Source organism: Pseudophryne corroboree, chromosome 7 (assembly GCF_028390025.1).
Source record: "Pseudophryne corroboree isolate aPseCor3 chromosome 7, aPseCor3.hap2, whole genome shotgun sequence".
Lineage (NCBI taxonomy): Eukaryota > Metazoa > Chordata > Amphibia > Anura > Myobatrachidae > Pseudophryne > Pseudophryne corroboree.
The window spans coordinates 206,593,188-206,609,397 of record NC_086450.1 but is presented as its reverse complement, the minus strand read 5'-3'; the positions used below and the strand labels follow the sequence as shown (position 1 = coordinate 206,609,397).

The following is a 16,210-nucleotide window of genomic DNA, read 5'->3' as shown; positions in this document are numbered from 1 at the left end:
GGCAAAGCCAGAGGTGCCTCCAATGCTGCTAGAGGATCTTGCGGTAAGTCCCGTAAACCAGCAGCTGCCGGACCTGCGGACCAGGCCTCCTGATCCTCTTTCACGAAGCCCTCCGCGTGACTGTTGGCCCCAGCAGCAAGGTGACTTTCAGGTAGTTGCTCACCTTCAACACTTTGCCCACATTTGGGCAGAGTCCTGCCGGGATCCTTGGGTGAGGGACCTTGTATCTCAAGGATACCAGCTGGAATTCCAGGAACGCCCTCCTCTCAGATTCTTCAGGTTAGGCATACCAGCTTCACAGGAAGCAATGGATTCCTTACAGCAGGCAGTGCAAAAGCTGCTTTCTACAGGAGTCACTGATCCAGTACCTCCTCAGCTGCACACAAAGGGTTTTTACTCAAGTCTTTGTGGTTCCGAAGCCGGACGGCTCTGTACGACCGAAGATGAACCTCAAATCCCTGAACCCGTATCTTCGGGTATTCAAATTCAAGATGAAATCTCTAAGAGCAGTGATAGCGAATCTGTAGGAGGGGGAGTTTCTGGTGTCCCTGGATATAAAGGGTGCATACCTACATGAGGGGTGTCCAAATAATTCCGTATCTGGACGATCTCCTAATAAAGGCGATGTCCAGGGAACAACTACTGCACAGTATCGACTTGACTACTTGCTTGTTTACGGATCACGGATGGATACTCAATTTCCAATCTCACTTGGGACCGTCTCAGAGAATTCAGTTCCCGGGGATGACCCTGGATACGGTGTCTCAGAAGGTTTACCTTCCCATGGACAATGCCTTGCCTATTCAGTCTAGGTTCCGGGCGGTGCTGAAACCACGTGTGGTCTCAATTCGTCTTTGCATCCCCTTGCTGGGCAAGATGGTGGCCTCCTACGAGGCGATACAGTAAAGTAGGTTCCATGCGTGTCCATTTCAACTGGATTTGTTGGACAAATGGTCGGGATCTCACCTGCAAATGCATCATTATATAACCCTGTCACCGAAAGCACGTATATCCCTTCTATGGTGGCTACAACTCCCTCATCTGGTGGAGGGTCGGAGTTTCAACACCCTGTCATGAAGAAGCTCCGTCGTTACTGTTTCAGAATGACGGACCCGCAGGTGGTGGCGATAGACGCTCTGACGACACCATGGACTTACCGGTTCGTTTACCCGTTTCCTCCAATTCCTCTAATCCCAAGAGTTCTCAAAAGACTCAAAAAGGAAAGAGTTCAGGAAATTCTTATTGCTCCGGATTGGTGTCGACGGGCCTGTTATGTGGACCTCTTGACCCTGTCGTTGGAGGATACCTGGCCTCTGCTGCTTCTCAAGGACCTTCTTCAGCAAGGACTGTTCGTCTATCCAGACTTACAGCGGCTACGTTTGACAGCCTGGAAGTTGAGAGGGAGATCTTGACCAGGAAGGGTCTTCCATCCAAGATGATTTCCACTATAGTTCAGGGTTACCTCCAAACATTACCACCGTATTTGGAACCTATTTTGGTTCCTGCATTATCTGTCACTTCTGTTGCTCCAAAGTCCCTGGACGTTGTAAGGGCATTGAGGATTTAAGTCATAAGGACTGCTCGTTACAGGAAGTCTGACTCGCTTTTCGTCTTTTATGATGCTACAAAAATTGGTCGTCCTGCCTCCAAGCAGTCCATTGCTCGTTGGCTCAAATTGACTATCCAACAAGCCTATACTTCGGATGTTCTGCCGCTGCCGAGTTCGGTTCAGGCCCACTCCATAGTATTCCCCAGTATCCACTAGGACGTTAGAGAAAATAGGAAGTTAATTCCTATCGGTAATTCCTTTTCTCGTAGTTCATAGTAGCTGCTGGGCGCCCGCCTTTGTGCTTCGTTTTCCTGCTTACCTAGTTGTAAGTGCTATTGGATTGGTTTGCGGTTGCTTCCCTGTTCCTTGTTTGCCTAGTGTTGCTATCCTTTTATCGTTAGCGTTTCTTTCCTCTGTTCTGGTTAGCTCTGCTATCTTATGGTTTGTGTGTTGGTTTGTTACCTAACCGCTTTGTGTTTATATCCTTCTCTCAAAGTATATCCGGGCACAGTTTCCTAGACTGAGTCTGCTAGGTGGGGCATAGAGGGAAGGAGCCAGCACACACTATTAATTTCTTAAAGTGCTAGGCTCCAGTGAACCCGATCTATACCCCATGGTAATATCCTATTCCCCAGTATCCACTACGGACTACGAGAAAAGGAATTACCGGTAGGTATTAAATTCCTATTTTTCTCCTGCAGGGTTTACAGTAGTATCCACAGGATATACATTGGGATATGAGGTAGCGTCAGCAGAATGGCAAGGCCTCCCAAAATGCAACGGGCCATTTTCCTATATCCCCGCCTTATGGCTCAGGCAATCCAGTTTTTGTTTGGTGCGGCAGGAGCCGGACCACCGTCATAGGGCTGCTGATTTTTTGCTGCTGTGAGCTTTTTCTTTATTTTTATAGTGTTGATTCTTTCTGAGCGATCTTTCTAAAAACGTCTTATACACACCTTAGAGTCGCTCCAACAACTCTCCGCCGGGTCGCGACAACGCTTACCCATGTGTACAGTGTTGTTTCGACGGGTATCAGTGAGGATGTACTAGCTGACGTTACCAGGCTGTGGCCAGAGAACGGGGAGAAGGTAAGGTGTCAGTTCCGCTTAGCGGGTTAAGACACTAGACACAGCTACAATGTTTTTGGGAGGGGACTACCGAACAGTCGCTGATGCAGCTGTCACCTCGGGTGCACCAGCGCTAGGCCTCAGGGATCATAGGCTCCAGGGATTAGTAAGAGGCCGGGATTCCTGGGGTTGGTGTCGGTAGTAGGGAGTAAGGCTTTGCCCTGGTCGCCCCTTCCCCCAGGTCATGACTAGTTTCCCGCCATTAACTGATTTCCCACTTCCGTCTGAAACGCTAGATATCTATCTGACCCAGTCGCAGCATAGGCAGCTGTGTCACTGGTGCGTCTGTGTTCACTGTTAACATATGTGTTCACTTGGGCATCTGTGTTCACTATTTGCATCTGGATCCACGCAGTGTTTGATGGCATATTGGGTGATCCTGGAAGCGGAGTTAAGTCTCCCTGTATACCACTGTCCTGAAGCAAGTGATGCAGCACTAAGTCTCTACCTACCATTGGGGTACGAGTAGTTGGATAAGTACCTGATGCATAGGAGTCTGATAAACTGTTACTGCTGTTTCTTTCGCTGTGCGACTGAATGCGTGAAAAGTCCTATATAAGGTAATGCAGTAATTTGTTTTTCCTACATACCTGAAATGTATCTAGTTGAATATATGCTCATATTGCTTATTATAGTAATGTATAACTTGTGACTGATTACTAGTGCGGCTGCTGACCTTTACAATACTATACTATATTTCTGTCCGTTTTGCTGTCTTTTGGATATACCGATCCTCAATGCTGGTGCAAGGCAGGGAGGGATCGGATTGTATATAACTTTAGGAAGCTTAAAGTGAATACGGTCACAAATTGTGTAGTTAACACCATACAGGTGTGTGATTTGTCGAAGAGAGGCAAGGGAGAGGAGAATACACACACTCCACAGCAGCACTGACATTGATATCATGTGTGTCATGCAAAGCAGGGTTTACCTCTCAAGATCTGGTACAAAATGGATTGTGTTAATTGTTATAGCTTCCACCAAAGCCTCGTTAATAATACAAGGCAGGCACAGGTTCAATCTGAACCTCACAAAGAAAAACCGTAATAGCACGGCAGAGAACTCTCTTAGGATGGAAGCAACTCTTATTTACCTGAATATAGTTGCACGGATAGAATATACATCACAAAGTAATTCCTAAAGGTAAAACTTTTAATATCTATTACACAATAAGAAGAGAATTCTTCTAATACAAGAACTCACTTGGAGGTTTAAAAGGAAAAATATAGACAAGACAATACTAGACACAATTAACATGTATTTAAAAGTGACACACAGGTATTCAAAATGATGCAGGGTGATCGGAGAGAATTAGTCTCTGAACTTGTTGGCAAACATCTGACATTATATTGGCACCCATATAGAAGAAGGCAGGCAAGGCTACTACGGTGTTTTAGGGATTCTGCCGCCCTGCATCTGCTGGGCATCGAATGCGGGATGAGAGATCCTTAGCCAATGGAAAGGGTGGTGTTGGTGCTGCAAGACTTCGTTTTTGCTTTCGGTTGATGACTATGTGCCAGGGCAACCGATGAGATTACTACTAGTGCACCCCACCGTCCGGCGCAGACAATTCAAAAGGTGATAGTGTATCCATTAATTCTGTTGTACAGCTGTATCAAATAATATTAATACAGAATAACTTTTTGATTAGAGGGGATGCAGTGTAAAAGTTATTCCCACATTGGTGAAAACAGTTCCTCAGTTCATTACAAAAGTGACCATTAGATTACATATCTCTCATAATGTGTCATATCATTGTGGTACCAAAAAATGGAAACCGTATCACTTAGCATGTGTTTGCCACAATCAAAGAAAAACAAATATTTGTATTGGAGATGTTACTATTAATAATGACTGATTCACCAAAGAAAAACAGTAGCATTGCATTAGCCAATCCAAATCAAATGGCCTGCCACTCTTAAGGCTCAATTAGTAAACCATCTGTGGCTGAGATAAACAAACAATAAAGGCTACTATCCATAAGGTAGCCCTTAATACATTGTGCTCAGGTGTATCATACAAGAACTGTGTGTCGCGCGGTCTGCCCTGCGCAGGTAGCGAGACTGCCGGGGGGCCCTTTAACGTACCCATGACGTGGGAGGTGTGGGCAGGGGAGCAAATGTCCCGTGGGCAATGATCGCTGCACTGCAATCACATGTTGCCCTGTTGAGCAGGGAGAACGGGACCAATGCATAGGATATTGCACTCTGTCCAAAAGATGTGACATATAATTGTGTGTCCGCAAGTCATAAGACAAAATTAGAGAAATTATCTATATATACGGTGCGGACAGGGAATTATGTGACCTGATCGTCCAGGAGGTCACCGTAGAGTAAGTGCGGGCAGGGAAACAATGCCCTATGGTCGCTCAAAACTGTATATAGATGATCCCTACCCTGCTGGGATGAACACATAACATAATAATGTATACCACGTGGCCACAATTTGCAGTGCGTTTGTCATATAATGTCCCGTGTGTGTGTTCAAACGGGGCAGATGTTCTTAATGATGGTATTGTTATAATCTGCAATGTTTAGAACGGGGCAAATGCCAAAGAAAATTCTAATTGCGTATACTGCACATCTCGTGGTGTACGTTAAAGGTTGCAGAGTCTCGGAACAGTTGACATACAGAGGTATTACATGGCACCACATACTAAAAACCGCAGTGGCAGGGAAGGGGGAGACAAAAGTAACTCATGTCAGAGGATGACTGTACTAATGAATACAAGTGTCTAGTTGGGCAGGGGTACACTAGTGTGGAAAAACTGGAACAGACGTGGTAATGTTGAATACTCAGTGATTAATATGTTTAATAAGAGAATGGGTACTTATAAATTAGGTGTACTCTGACAAAAGAAGGCGGATAGAAGTATAATGTATGTTGTGTGCGAATTACCATTGATCAACGTGTATATTGAAGTGAAAGCAGAGTTGAAAGGGAAAATAATATTGTATATTAGATGAGGGGAGATATGGGATTAGTTGTGTGGGACTGTTTAGTACTGAATTACTAGTGTATGCGCCAAAAGGTGATAAATGTGTAACATGTATTCAATATGTGAATGAAAATAAAAACACTGCAAATGGTTGAAAAAGTGAATGGGTATATTGTAGGAAAGAATCCTTGAAGATAGTGAATCTTTGTTGATTGTGAGCAATGAAAGGGTATGAGTGACATGATATTTGCTGATGGTGACCGATTTGTTAATTGACTAGGGTGAAAAATTACCTCCATGGGCTTCTTTTGCACAAACATTATCCAATCTATCTGAGCGAATAATGCCAGCTCCCATACCAGGGATAGTTTACCCTATTAACCCTATTTACTCTATTAACATGCAACGTTTTCCCTAGGTCTAATCGCATCCAGTCCAGGAAACTGCAGCCTTTCAACAAAAACAGGCTGAAAGGCCTGTGGAAACTAAATCACATAGACATGAAACAACAACCTCAAAGTCCACATGTTTCAGAAGGGGACACTGAGGATGATTCCCCGCATTCTGGATTTGCATACAGAGTTGAGGATGAAGGTCCCAGCTCAGTAGATATGCCTGAGCTAATTAATGCTATAAAAACCATTCTATCCTTAGAGAAGGCAGCAGAGCCTTTGTTAAAATCCAAGGCACCAAACATCCCAAAACGGTCAGAACTGAATTTCCGGAGTCAGAACAGCTTATGGAAATCATGCTAGAGGCTTGGGTCACACCCAGTAAGACGTTCATAATTCCTAAAAAATGGAATTCTCATTATCCTCTTCCGGCCGGGGATTGTTCGAAAAGGGAAGTTGCTCCCAAGGTAGATAAGCATGTCATGCAGTTGGTGCATAAATTTACATTACCTCTACCTTCAACATCATTAAATGATGTAACTGATAGATGGTTTTCTAAAAACTGCTTTTCCTTTGTCAGAAGCAGTTGTTAGGCCGGCCATGGCTTCAGCCTGGATGTTGAAAGCAGTGGCGGCCTTTGCTGATGCATTAGAAGATTATCTGTCATTGGTGTCTAGAGAACAAAAGTCTCATATTGCACCGTCAGCTATTTTTATGGAAGTAGCAGCCTTGAATATGGGTACTAGAGCTTCTCAAGCATCAGCCTCAGCAGTAGCAGCATGGGGAGCTGTCTGGCTACGTACATGGAAGGCTGATTCAGAGTCCAAAAGTACTAGAGTCTTTGCCTTTTACTGGAGATATTCTTTTTGGTAAAGAATTAAATAATATTTTGGAGTCAGAAGCAGACTAAAGAAAGTGAAGTTTCCTTCTACCTCCAAGTCTAAACCTAGGTTTCCAGCTTTTCTGTCCTTTCAGACTCCAGGAAAAGCGAAAGGAAAGGGTTACGGCAAACAGTCACAATAGGATAAGTCTGGCAAGACTAAAAAGCATTGGGCTACCAGGAGGCCTGCTTCCAAACCAGAAGAGAAGCCATCAGCCTGATGGCATGGGCCTCCTCCTGGAGACTGTAGGGTGGGAGGCCAACTTCTTCTAGTTGCACAGACCAGACAGCAGACTACCACAGATGCCTGGGTGCAAGAAGCAGTATATCACGGTTATGCGTTTGCCTTCAAGAACTGCAACCCCCCCTTCCACCGCAAATTTTTTTTTGTACCAGCCCGTCTCTAATGGAAACGAAGGCCAGGGCTTTACAGGAGGCAGTTCAGACATTGCTACAATCGGGTGATAGTACCGATCTCTCCACAGCAGGGACAAGGTTTCTATTTCAACCTGTTTGTAGTGCGGAAACCAAATGGGTCATACTGGTTCATTCTCAATCTCAAGGCTCTGAACAAATCTATTTGGGTGCCTCGTTTTCATATGGACAGTTCCATTATCTTGGCCATGGAGCCGGGGGATTTTATGGTATCCCTAGATATCCAGGATGCTTACCTGCATGTACCTATCGCACCATCCCATCAGTGCTATCTCCAGGTTCGCTATCCTCCAGCAACATATTTTCAGTTTCAGGCCCTACCTTTCTTTTTCATCCACTAGGGGTCACTGGAGTACTCTTGGGATATGGACGGTTCCACTGGAACTAGGCACTGAACAGTTAAACTTAGACTATACCTCCCCTCCATATCCCAGAGTACCTCAGTATTTTTTCGGTGCTCACAGAGCAACTAGGCTTGTGGAAGTGGATCCACAATTATTGATTTTTCTCTTTGATTATTTTTGAAAACATCCCTTTCCCCCTTCCAAGAAGGCGAGGGTTTGGGATAGTGAAAGCTGCTCATGCAGCTGTGGGTGTCGGACCTCTCTAGAAGAGCTCCCTCATTTCCACGTGCAGGACACCTGCAGTAAAAGGCTGACAGTGCTTGCAGAGAAGTCTCGTCATTGCCCTCACCACAGGATCCAGGTATGTGTTTGGGGCGGTCAGCTCATGCTGCCGCCCCGCTGTGTGGGATTACTGTGTCTGTGTATTATGCCGTGCGCTGCCCGCAGCCGCCAGCCGCCGCTTTCAGCGCCGCTGTGAACACCTCTCCCGCCACGCTGGTGCATAGCCGCTCCACGGCTCCATGCGGCATATCGTATGGCACTTCCGGAGTCATAGCAGCGGTCTCCGGATACAGAGTAGCGGTAAACGGAGCACGGGGGAGAGAGGGAGGCACACACTTCTTTTCCAGGGTGTATGGTCTAACACAGAGCCAGCAGCACTGTATAGATAAGTAACAGGATGGCATATATACATTTAAGTATAATCTGCTGCATAAGTTAAATGTTTGCACTTTATGATATTCTGTGAGCATGGGGACATATTAAACCATGCTTCCTGTTTTTCCTGTTTTTCTCCAGATTTTCCTGTAATACATCTCTCCACCATTGAAGGCGCAGGGGTGTTAGGGGGATTTTGGAATCAGGCATATTACTGGCACACTTGGCCAGATATATAGAGACACCTTAGTACTATTTACTGAGTCGCACAGGTTTTCTCTCTTGTCTTTGTTTTTTTTTTTTATTATTATTTACATAATGAGTAAGACACCAGCAAAGTCTAAGAAGCAGTTTTTCTGCAATGTCTGTAAGGGTGTATTACCTGACTGATTTACCACATGTAAAGTATGTGTGGTAAATTCCGAAACAAATACAACTCCTGCTCCGGTTCCAAATCCAGTTTCTACCCCGGACCCGCCATGGGCTATATTAGCAGATGTTTTAGCTGGTTTGCAATCAGAGTTGGCCGCCTCTCGGCAGGAGCGAGAGGCGGCAAGATCTGAATCTAGGGTGAGACAGCTAGAACTTCCTGAGGGGTCTCAGCCTTACCAAAGGTCCAGATCCTCTTTGACTAAAGGGGATAAGTTTCATTTTTCTTATAAACTACCGGTTTCTGCTATGTTACTGTCTGATGATTTTTCACCCGACCTCACTGTACAAGATGTGGGTGAGGAGGGCGAAGTAGACCAGCAGTCAGATGGTGACGATTTTGACAGGCCGGGTATTGATAATCTCATCAGAGCAGTGTGTCAGTCTCTGAATTTTACAGAAACTGAGGAGCCTCTGACAAATGATGAGGTCGTTTTTACAAAACGACCGAGAATTCCAATTTGTTTTCCTGTGTCAGAATCTCTTAATAAAATGTTACTAGAAACAAGGAAGAATCCGGATAAACTGTTTTCTGTACCTCACAGATTTAGGTCTAGCTATCCGTTTCCAGATTCTATGACCGCTACATTGGAGAATCCGCCGTTGGTGGATTCATCTGTGTCTAAACTTACAAAGAAATTAACCATACCAGTACCAGCTGCAACTACACTCAAGGACCCTTCGGACCGTAAAATAGAGGTTATGCTGAAGTCCATGTACACAGCGGCAGGAGTGCTGCTTAGACCTGGGTTGAGTGGCATTTGGGTAACTAAAGCTCTAATGGTATGGATAACAGAACTCAGATCTGCCTTAACTGATCATCTTATACTTCTCACTGATCAAATCTGGGAAGCGGCTGACTATTTATGTACAGCTTCTACTGACGTCTGTCAGCTCACTTCTCGCCTTTCATCATCACTAGTCACAGCACGACGTGCGCTCTGGCTACGTTCTTGGCGAGCGGAGACAGAGGTCAAAAAAGGAATAGAAGCATTACCTTATGAGGGCGAGAAGTTATTCGGTCCTGAATTGGACAAATGGATTTCTGAGGCCACGGGAGGGAAGTCGGTTTTCTTACCATTTCCTCCAACAGTGCCTAGAAAAAGATATTCTGGACCGGCGTTCAAATCTTTTACACCTCAGTCCTTTCGCGGGCGTGGCAGGGGAACGGCCACACCAGGTAGACGAGGTCGGGGACGTAGTTTCCAACGAGCCAATACCACTCGTCAGGATACTAAAGTCACCGGTAAGCCAGTGGCATGACGGGCTCCCAGCCCATCTCGATTCTCCTATTGTAGGAGCACGTCTTCAGTCATTCCAGTTGGCGTGGCTTCAGACGTCCACAGATGGGTGGATCCGCAATCTAGTTTTAACAGGTTACAAAATAGAGTTCGACTGTCTCCCGCCAATGCGGTTTTTCAGGACAGGACTGCCTCTGTCGGACGACAAGAGGGCGATTCTGCAGACTGCCATTCAGTCTCTGCTGGACGCAGCAGTTTTGGTTCCGGTCCCTGTGCACCAACAGGGTCAGGGTTATTATTCCAGTCTGTTTGTGGTACCGAAGCCGGATGGCTCGGTCAGGCCAATATTGAACTTAAAGGGCCTCAACCAGTACGTCACTTACTACAGATTCAAAATGGAATCTCTACGATCAGTAATTGCAGGTCTAGAGCCAAAGGAGTTTATGATTGCGCTGGATCTCAAGGATGCGTACTTACACATTCCGATTTGGCCTCATCAAAGGTTTTTGCGGTTTGCAATACGACAGAACCATTACCAGTTTCAGGCTCTACCGTTTGGCCTCTCGTCAGCGCCTCTGGTATTCACCAAGGTGATGTCTGTGATGATAGCTCATCTCAGATCTCTAGGAGTGATAATAGTTCCATATTTGGACGATCTACTCATCAAAGCTCCGTCTCAACAAATCCTCCTTCAACAGGCATTGCTGACATACAATGTACTGATTCACCACGGTTGGATTGTCAACTTCAAGAAATCACATCTAATTCCGTCCCAACGACTTCAATTCCTAGGTATGATTCTCGATACGGTAGACCAAAGGATCTACCTACCCGAACAGAAAGTACAGGTCATTCGTCATCTGGTACAATTAGTGCTCAAGCCACACACAGTCTCGGTTCATTTGTGCATTCGCCTCTTAGGCACAATGGTGGCGGCTTTCGAAGCACTTCAGTTCGGAAGGTTTCACTCGCGTCCTTTTCAACTGGATGTGCTCGCACAGTGGTCGGGCTCGCACTTACAGATTCACCACAGGGTAAGGTTGTCTCCAAGGACCAGAGTGTCTCTACTCTGGTGGCTCAGGGTACAGAATCTAACCGCAGGAAAACAGTGCAGCACCTGGAATTGGATAATTCTCACGGCAGACGCAAGTCTCAGAGGTTGGGGAGCTGTAGTTCAGAATCTTCAGCTCCAGGGTCTCTGGGCGGATCACGAAAGATTTCTGTCTATAAATGTCCTGGAACTCCGAGCAATTTACAATGCGTTACGACAGGCAGTGCACATGCTGCAGGCTCAGGCAGTCCAGGTGCAATCAGACAATGCGACGGCGGTCGCATACATCAACAAACAAGGCGGAACGAGAAGCCGCATGGCAATGCGGGAAGTAGCTCGAATCCTCAATTGGGCCGAGTATCACCAAGTGATATTGTCGGCAGTATTCATTCTGGGAGTGGACAACTGGGAGGCGGATTATCTCAGTCGTCGGGATTTCCATCCAGGAGAATGGGCATTAAATCCAGACGTATTTCTCATGTTGGTCCAGAGGTGGGGTTACCCGCAGGTGGACTTGATGGCATCTCGCCACAATCATCAAACGCTCCAGTATGTATCCAGAACGAGAGATCCAGAGGCAGTGGCGGTGGATGCTCTCACAGTCAGGTGGCCATACAGTCTAGTATATCTGTTTCCACCGTTTCCGCTGCTCCCTCTATTGCTAAAACGGATCAAAAGAGAGTTCGTCACAGTCATACTAGTGGCGCCTCATTGGCCACGGAGAGCTTGGTTTTCGGATCTTCGCGGATTACTCGCAGACGATCCTTGGCCGCTCCCACTACGTCCAGACCTGTTACAACAGGGTCCGTTTCTTTACCCCGATTTAGCGCTGCTGCGTTTGACGGGGTGGCTGTTGAGACCGCCCTCTTAAGAAGAGAGGGCATTCCAGAATCAGTCATTCCAACCATGTTAGGAGCTAGGAAGCCGTTTACGGCAGCTCATTATTATAGAATTTGGCGTGCCTATATAGGTTGGTGTGAAGCTAGGAAGTTTCCAACTTCATCTTTCAAGTTATCCCGTCTTTTGTTATTTCTACAGATGGGATTAGATGTAGGTCTACGTTTATCCACACTAAAAGTGCAGATATCTGCTTTGTCAATTTACTTTCAAAGACTATTGGCTCTTTTGCCATCAGTACACCTTTTATGCAGGGTGTCCTCAGAGTACAGCCTCCATTCATTCCACCTACAGCGCCATGGGACTTGAATCTGGTTTTAGATTTCTTACAGTCTTTTCATTTTGAACCCTTACAAGTGGATATTAAATTTCTCACTTGGAAAACAATTTTTCTTCTAGCCTTGGCTTCGGCAAGGCGAGTTTCAGATTTGGGTGCCTTGTCATGCAAGCCACCATATTTGGTGTTTCATGATGACAGAGCGGAACTTCGGACGAATCCCGCTTTCTTACCAAAAGTAGTGTCATCTTTTCACATCAACCAACCAATAGTAGTTCCTGTGTTTATTAGGACATTCTGAAACTCTGGATGTGGTACGCGCTTTACGCGTTTGTGTCTCGAACGTCTACACTTCGTAAGACGGATACATTGTTTGTTCTCTATGATGCTGCCAAGAGGGGTTGGCCAGCCTCTAAGCAGACCCTATCCAGATGGATAAAACTGACCATACGTCAGGCTTATCTTCAGGCTAGATTACAACCGCCTACATCGGTAACAGCTCATTCCACACGTTCTGTTGGAACTTCATGGGCAGCTGGTCGTGGAGCCTCTACGACACAGCTTTGCCGGGCGGCTACATGGTCATCAGTGCACACGTTTGTGCGCTTTTATAAGTTTGATACTTTTGCGGCATCAGCATCTAGCTTTGGCCGTTTGGTGTTACAAGTGCCAAATAGCTCTCCCGCCCACGGGGGAAACTTTGGTACGTTCCAAGAGTACTCCAGTGACCCCTAGTGGATGAAAAAGAAAATAGGATTTTGGTACTTACCAGATAAATCCTTTTCTTTGGATCCATAGGGGGCACTGGACGCCCACCCAGAGCAGTTATGACCTGGTTGTGGTAAGTGCAGGGAATATTATGGTAACACACTCTTACCGACTGTTTCAAATTAGAAATTCTGTCGGGTTGGTGTCAACGGTTAGTTGTCATTTTTTGTTGGTGTCCACTTTATTGTTGTCCAGTTTTGTTATATGTATTTCTCCATTGTCAACCTCTATAGCTCCAGTTCGGCTCAGTAAAAAACACTGAGGTACTCTGGGATATGGAGGGGAGGTATAGTCAAAGTTTAACTGTTCAGTGCCTAGTTCCAGTGGAACCGTCCATATCCCAAGAGTACTCCAGTGCCCCCTATGGATTCAAAGAAAAGGATTTATCTGGTAAGTACCAAAATCCTATTTTTTGGACTGACTACAGCTCAAAGAATGTTTACCAAAATTACGGTGGTGACAGCTTATCTCCGTCGTCATGGGATAAGAATTTTCCCGATACTTGGACGACCTGTTTCTCCTGGCTCATTCCCAGGAAACCTCTCCCAGGGCCATCTGCAATTGACAGACTGTTTTACAAAGCCACGGCTGGCTCACAAATTGGGCGAAGTCATCCCTGGTTCAGTCGCAACGCATGACTCACCTGGGGGCTGTTTTGGATTCCAGGCTTCAGAGTTTTTCTACCTCTGAACAAAATATCCACAATGCAGACAAGGATTTAGGAGCTACTGCACAGTCGAAGAGTATCCATTCATGCAGCAATGCGAGTGATGGGATTTATGGTGTCCACATTCGACAAGGTGGAATATGCTCCATTCCGCTCGAAGCCCCTTCAACGTCTGATTTTTTTCCAGATGGGATGGACTACATCAGACGATAAAAACTCAGACTATGGTCCTTCCTCAGGAAGTACGGAGATCTTTAGCCTGGTGGCTACAGACATCCCATTTGGATATCGGAATGGGAGGTTCTGACAACAGACGCCAGTCTTCAGGGCCAGGGAGCAGTGTCAGAAAGGTGTTGCTTCCAGGGGCAGTGGACCAAGGAAGAAAGTTGCCTGCCGATAACATATATTGGAACTTGGGGCTGTATATATGGCACTCACTCAGGCAAAGGACATTCTTCAGGGAAAACCGGTTCAGATTCGCTCAGACAATGCGACGGCAGTAGCGTACCTCAAATCATCAGGGAGGAACTTACAGCCTAAAGGCAATGAAGGAGGTAAGACGCACGTACAGGTGGGCAGAACTTCATTATCCGGCCTTGTCTGCAGTGGTTTGTCTTGGGAGTCCTAAACTGGGAAGCAGATTTTCTCAGTCGACACGCCATTCATGTAAACAAATGGGCTTTACACCCAGAGGTCTTCCAGATTCTGGTAAACAAGTGGGGGCTACCAGAGATAGACCTCATGGCTTCTCGTCAGAACAACAATGTTCCCGCATACGGGTCAAGGACAAAGCGATCTTCGTGGATGCTCTGTCAGTAAGATGGGACTTTCATCTGGCCTATGTGTTTGCACAAATCGCCCTTTTGCCCAGGGTAATTGCGAAAAGTCAAACAGGGAAAGGACAGACGTGATAGTAATAGCTCCGGCATGGCCCAGAAGACATTGGTACACAGATCTGCAGAGGCTGTCTGTGGAGACTCCGTTTCAATGTCCGGATATACGGTCCAAGGGTTCTTGTTATTGCAAGCTCCTGGATCGGCTGTCTTTGACGGCGTGGCTCTCGAGAAATCCATCATGAAAGCAAAAGGATTTTCACAACTGGTAATTCAAACAGTGCTTAAAGCAAGAAATCTGTCCTCGGCTCGCATTTATTACCGAGTATGGCATGCTTATATTCAATGGTGCAGTGCCAGGAAACTTGACCCTAGGTCTTTCAGAACTTCTAGAGTCCTAGCATTCTTTCAGACAGGAATGGACAAAGGTCTCCGTGTGTAGGGGCGTTTTAAGAGAGGAAGGGACCCCCGTGCAGCCTCCGTCGCGGGCCCCCTCCTCTCCGGCAGCTAGTAGACTCTGCATGCGCAGGTCTCCGGGAACATGGCGCCCGCGCCTTGTTCCCAGGGACATCTCCAGTGCGCATGCGCAAATGACTTGGAAATGGCCACGACGGCCATTTTCCGAGTGATTTATGCCCGCATTAGAGAGCCGTCGCCGCAGGACTCCGGAATGGTAAGTATATTATATGGGTGCATTGTGGGCCCCCCTGGACCCAGGGGCCGTGTGCACTGCCCACACTGCACCCATTATAGAAACGCCAATGTCCGTGTGGCTTTCTTGAGAGTTCAGGTGTCAGCATTGATTGTATGGTTTCAAAAGAAAATTGCTAACCTCCAGGATGTTCGCGCTTTTTTCCAAGGAATACTACACATTCAACCTCCTTTTGTTCCTCCTACAGCTCCTTGGGATCTAAATTTAGTCCTTAAGGTGCTTCAAGCTGCCCCATTTGAACCACTGAGTCAAGTGGATCTTAAATGGTTGATGGCTAAGCTTCTCTTTCTACTGGCTATTGCTTCAGCTAGAAGAGTTTTCGATTTAGGGGCATTATGTCGCCCTCCTTTTCTGATTTTACATCCAGATAAAGAAGTACCCAAAACCAAATCTGGATTTCTGCCTAAGGTGGTCTCTAAGTTCCACCTTAACGAAGAAATTGTAGTTCCGGGTTTCCAAGGGCCGGACCTTTCTGCGGGAAATGCATCTTTAGACATAGTCCGGGCTCTACGGCTCTACATGGATCGTACCAGTGCCTTCAGACAGATTCTCTCTTTGTTCTCTACGGATTTCACAAGAGAGGATGGCCTCTGACAAGCAAACACTGGCGAGGTGGCTTCGGATGAAAATTTCAGAAGCATACTCTCAAGCTGATCTCCCTGTTCCGGCTAATATCTCTGCTCATTATACTCGTAAGGTAGGTCAATCTTGGGCAGTACGCTGTGGAGTGTCTGCGGAACAGATACGTAAGGCAGCCACATAGTCTTCCATTAACACATTCATTAGACATTATGCCTTTGATTCCTTTCCCTCTCAGGAAGCTGCATTTAAGCGACGGATTCTCCTGTTCAATCAGGAGCGTCCCCTTCACTAACTTTGCTTTGAGACATCCCAGTGTATATCCTGTGGATACTACTGTGGACCTTGCAGGAGAAATAAGTAGTTATGGAAGATTTACCATCAATAACTCTATTTCTTCGAAGTCCACAGTATCCACAGGGACCCTGACGCAC

The 16,210-nt window shown here is 46.2% G+C and overlaps 1 protein-coding gene across 3 annotated transcripts in view; it reads left to right on the top strand.

Annotated features, from left to right (window-relative positions):
- LOC134943527 (uncharacterized) overlaps window positions 1–16,210 on the top strand; it is a 160,904-nt gene that overhangs the window by 127,171 nt on the left and 17,523 nt on the right. The window lies entirely within an intron of this gene.